Consider the following 5,074-nt stretch of genomic DNA (forward strand, 5'->3'; position numbering starts at 1 on the left):
AACCTTTATTGTTCTTTCCCTTTTTCTTATTATGATCTTCTTATTTGGCTAGTATCATGGGGTGTTTCTCAAGCACAGTATTCATGACAGATAGTTGTCCTCCCACCTTCTGGTTGAACCAACTTAGCTAACTTATGACCATACCATAAACTCATGAACTTACTCCATAGTATGAACTCTACTCTGGTCTTTAAAAACACTCATTCTCATTTCATTTGATTTAAAAGGGACAAACATACAATTAAGTAAGGAGATGGTGTAATAACATAAAGACTAGCACACAGAGACTTTCTTCAATACCAAAAACTTAAAAGACAGAATTGAAAAAGGTTTAAACATAACATGGAAGCAAGTTCTATTTCATACAAGATCTTCCTTATTTAAAACATAGAGAAAGATGGAACAAAGAAGGAACTCCGCCACCTTTTACTCTTGTGGTCGTCCATGCTCTTTTCCTTGCTTGTCCTCCTTGTTTCCTCTTGCATTTCCTTGCATCCGTGCCAATCTTGCTTGCTTCCAATCCTCAAGTGCCTTCCTCACTGACTCATGACTCTCTTCCACCCTTTGTCTTTCCTCTCGTGCTAATTCATCCTTCATTTCTTCATACCGGGCTATTCTTGGATACAATATTGGCAACTGTCCTACTAAGTAGCCGAGCCTGGCTTGAGTGTTTATGTGATGTCCTGTCTCGCTCATGTAAACTCCTTCTGCGAATGCCCTTTGCTCCTCCAATAGTTCTGCCTGTTCTATTTGTCTTTGATGCATCTCATGTATGTGTGCCCCTTGATGTGCTTGGATGTTGATTAGCCTCTGGATGGATTCTTGTTGCTCATTTTGCCTTTGTTCCATCCTGTTGAATGTTTCTCCCCATTGTTGTCCTTGACTTAGTTGCTGTTCCATCATTTGCCTTTGCCACTCACCTTGCTGAGTCATCCATCTTGAGAGTGCTTCCTCTTGCTGCCCCATCATCTGTAGTTGAAGCTCTTTCTGTGCTCCTTGGCCTTCCAAATATTGTCTAGACAAGCCATCAATAGCTTCCTGCAATTGGTGCATGTCCAAGGTCTGTTGTGCTTGCCCCTCTAAGACTTGTCCTTCCACTACTTGAGGGGCTGTCCTCTTCCTTTGCTTCCGTTGAGGCAGGGGGGATGCTGCAGCATTCATCCTTCTTACAGTTATTGGGATGTCTTCCTTTATCCACATGGGGTCCTCATCTTCAAAAACCACCCCAGCTTTCTTGCATATTTGGTAAATAGTGCTGGGGTAACCTAACGTTCCTCTTGAGTCGCTTTTCTCTGCCATCTTTCTAATGCCTTCAGCTATGAGTTCATGAACCTTGATTTCTCCTCCCTTCAGTATACAATGCACCATCGTGGCTCTTTTGACATTCACCTCCGAATTGTTTGCAGCTGGGAGAATAGACCTTCTCACTAGCTCAAACCACCCCTTGGCTTCAGGAGTGAGATCTGTTCTCTTGATGAACTTTGGTTTCTTTCCTGCACCCCTTTCCCAGTCAGCTCCGGGTACACAAATGTCTCGCAAAATGTGGTCATAATTGGGATTGTCCAATCTTGAGTGATAACTTTCTTCTTCAAACTGTATAGACCGTAGCTTCAGTGCCCTCATGACACTCATGGGACCAAAATCCACCATCTTTCCTCTCACAAAGCTTGTATATGACTCATCTTTCTTATCATATCGGACCGCATTTGCATAAAATTCTCTTATTAGATTTGCATTTACCTTAGTGACAGGGTTAGTGAGTAGCTCCCATCTTCTCTTTTCCACCTTCTCTGTGATTTCAGGACACTCAGTTTTCTTCACTTGAAATCCTAGCTCGTAAATGATTTCCTTGTCAACCATCCACCCGTATTACAATGCATGATGCAAGCTTCTAAATCTCTTTTCATCATACGGGTGCTGCTCCATGGGTTCCTTTCCCTTCCTTCTTTTAGAACTCGAAGACGCCATGAATGATAGTTAATATGTGAAGGTGGTAAAGTTGTGGAGACTTTTGGTTGTTTAGGGTTTTATTGAAATGAAGAGAGTGAGGGGGGAAATGTTTGTAATGGAGTAAGGAGTTTCTTGTACCGAAATGAAGAGTTGTGAAGAGTGGGTGATGACCATGAAGGTGGGTACGGAATAAGGGTCATATATAGGGACGTTGTGAGAGAATGGAGGGTGTGGATTGATGGAGTGGTTACTTGATGAACGGTTGGGGTTATGCATGGACAAAAGACAAGGATTATCACTTTATGATGGAGATTGCTCGGTCTTTTAGGGGTCCCATTTTTCCAATGTTGCATGGCAACATTTTCCAATGTATTCCCTCTTTAGAACAAGTGTGTAGCCCTTCCTTTTGTGGTGTCCGATCCTTCTTTGTTTAGTTGTCCAATCCATCCCTTTTAATGCTTCTTTTCTTTTCCTATAAAGATAAAATAAGAAGAGTAAGACATAATATCTCAAAGACAATTTAGCCTTTCGGCTATAATTAATAAAGAAAAGAAAAGATTAGATTGTTTATTCATGAACTCCAACTAACTAACTAACTGTGTATTCTTATATGTATTTTGGTGGCACCGTGGGGTGACACCAAACTTAGTTTGGAGCACTGTGATCAAAAGTCTTGTTCAAAGCTCCAAGACTAGCATGCTCTCTGTTGCATTCATGCTTTCTTGGTATGCTTTGAACACCAAACTTGTTCTTCACTATATACTGCAATATAAGGACTTCACCAAGTTTGGGTTGGAATTCATGAATATTGACTTATTCAATAATAAAAGCTAATAAAACATGGGTTGCCTCCCATGAAGCGCTTCTTTAGCGTCACTAGCTTGACGTTTCTCCTTCATCAGGGAGGTTGATAATGCTTCAAGTCCTCTCCTCTTGCCTTGGACTTATATCCATTGGTCGTATCAATGATCTCTACATGCTCCAAGGAGAGAACTCTGTTAATAGTGAAGACCTTTGGTAACTGAGATGGTACAGTGGGGAGATCAGGTGGGATATCTGGGAAGTAAGCTGAGATCACTTTATCTCCTGGAGAGAAATCTTCCGTGGGGATCTTCTTGTTCCTCCACCCCCTTGGTACCTTCTTCTTTGTCGCTTTTGATGCTTCTCTGCTCTTGGCGACTTCTTCTTCTAAGTGCATTTTGTTGTTGTCTTCACATGCCTCTGGTGGTTTAGGTTCCTCCAGCTTCTCCTTGAGCTGTGATGATTGCTGTTTGCCTTGTTCATCATTCAGTGGGGTTTTCGGATGCGTTGGTGGTGCCTCAGTGCTTGTTTCCTCTGTCAGAATCTCATTATGATCATTGCTTGGTTCTTTATTTTCTTGGTCTGCTTCTTGGGAGAGTTTGAAGACATTGAAGCTGAGTTGTTCATCATGGATCCTCAATATTAGCTCCCCTCGCTCCACATCTATGAGTGCTCGGTCTGTAGCTAGGAATGGTCTTCCCAATATGATCGGGTGAGTGTGACTCTCCTCCATGTCCAAGATGACAAAGTCTGTTGGGAGGTAGTATTTCCTAACCTTTAACAACATATTTTCCACCACCCCTATTGCTTGTTTTTGAGTTTTGTCAGCCAGCCTGATGACCACATCTGTGGGCAATATCTCATTGATCTGTAGTCTCTTCACTAGGGCTAAGGGCATTAAGTTGATGCTTGCTTCCAAATCGCAGAGTGCTCTATCAAACATTGTTTCTCCTATGGCACAAGGGACATGAAAACTCCCTTGATCTTTTCTTTTCGTAGGCAACTGCGGTTGAATGAGGGCACTGCACCCCTTGTTCATCACTATAGTCTGGCCTCCCTTGAGTGAGCTTTTCCTAGGAAGAAGCTCCTTCATATACTTGATATATGCAGGCATTTGTTGGATAGTCTTGATGAATGGTATGTTCACATGCAAAGATGCAAACAAGTCATGAAATCTTGAGTATATTCTCTTCTCCACAGCACCATTGAGTAGTTGTGGAAAAGGTGCATAAAGTCTCAGCAGCTCCTGTTTTGATATTTCTGGTTCTTGGTATTCTTTTTCCTCCTTCTCTGTTTAGGTATCTTCAAGCTGTTCTGACAGCTTGCTTGGCTTGTCCTCAGTCTCCTTATCACTTATAGTGACCATCTTGCAATCTTCCCATCTTACTTTCTTTGTTTCACCTCTCGGATTCTTCTCTGTGTCACTTGGGAATCCATCTGTGGGTTTGGGAATTTGCTCAGAGAGATATCCTACTTGAGATTCCAACCTCTTGATTGTGTCTCCTTGATTCTTGAAACTTGCTCGCACTTCCTCCTTGAACACCTTGTTGTCTTGGATATCCTTGCATATGCCTTCAAGTAGATTTTCAATCCTTGAGATTCTTTCATCAAATGATGATAGGTCAGGTTGAGGAGGGTTGTTCTGGCCTTGATATGAATGTGGAGAGGAGTTGTTATTGGGATGTTGATATGGTCTAGAGGTGAAGTGTTGGTGGGCTGCATTGTTTGGATTTGGGCGCCTTTAATCAAGGCTTTGGTCTTGTTGATTTCCCCACCCAAAGTTTAGGTGATTCCTCCATCCAGGGTTGTAATTCTTGGAGTATGGATCATGGTTCTGTCTAGGTGAATTTCCAATGTAGTTGGCTTGCTCCTGACTACCCTCTGCTTCTTCATTCACTCCATCTTGGGTTGTTGATGAAGTGGAGATTGGTGCTACTTGGTTTCTCTCCATCTTCTTGGTGAGGTCAGCCAGCTGCTGGGTAATGAGCTTGTTTTGGGCCAACAGAGCATCTACATTGTTTAGCTCCATTACTCCTCTTGTGTTCCCTCTTTCGGAAGCATAGAAGTAGTCGTTCTCTGCTACTGTTTCAATGACATGTATAGCCTCCTCAATGGTTTTCTTCTTGTTCAAAGATCCTCCGGATGAATGGTCTACGGCCTTCTTTGACTCATAAGAGAGCCCTTCATAGAAAATGTGCAGCTGCACCCATTCGTTGAACATGTCAGGTGGACACCTCCTTGTCAGGTCCTTAAACCTCTCCCATGCCTCATATAGAGTCTCACCATCTTGTTGCCTGAAGGTTTGGACCTCAGCTCTCAGCCT

At 42.6% G+C, this 5,074-nt stretch overlaps 1 non-coding gene across 1 annotated transcript; it reads left to right on the forward strand.

Moving 5' to 3' along the window:
* The first annotated feature begins 4,970 nt into the window (after positions 1-4,970).
* Positions 4,971-5,074, forward strand: LOC148556231 (small nucleolar RNA R71). The gene has a single exon (XR_015888101.1). It is a non-coding gene; the product is annotated as a small nucleolar RNA R71 (small nucleolar RNA).

Source organism: Arachis ipaensis, chromosome B6 (genome assembly GCF_059453495.1).
Source record: "Arachis ipaensis isolate K30076 ecotype BB chromosome B6, ASM5945349v1, whole genome shotgun sequence".
Lineage (NCBI taxonomy): Eukaryota > Viridiplantae > Streptophyta > Magnoliopsida > Fabales > Fabaceae > Arachis > Arachis ipaensis.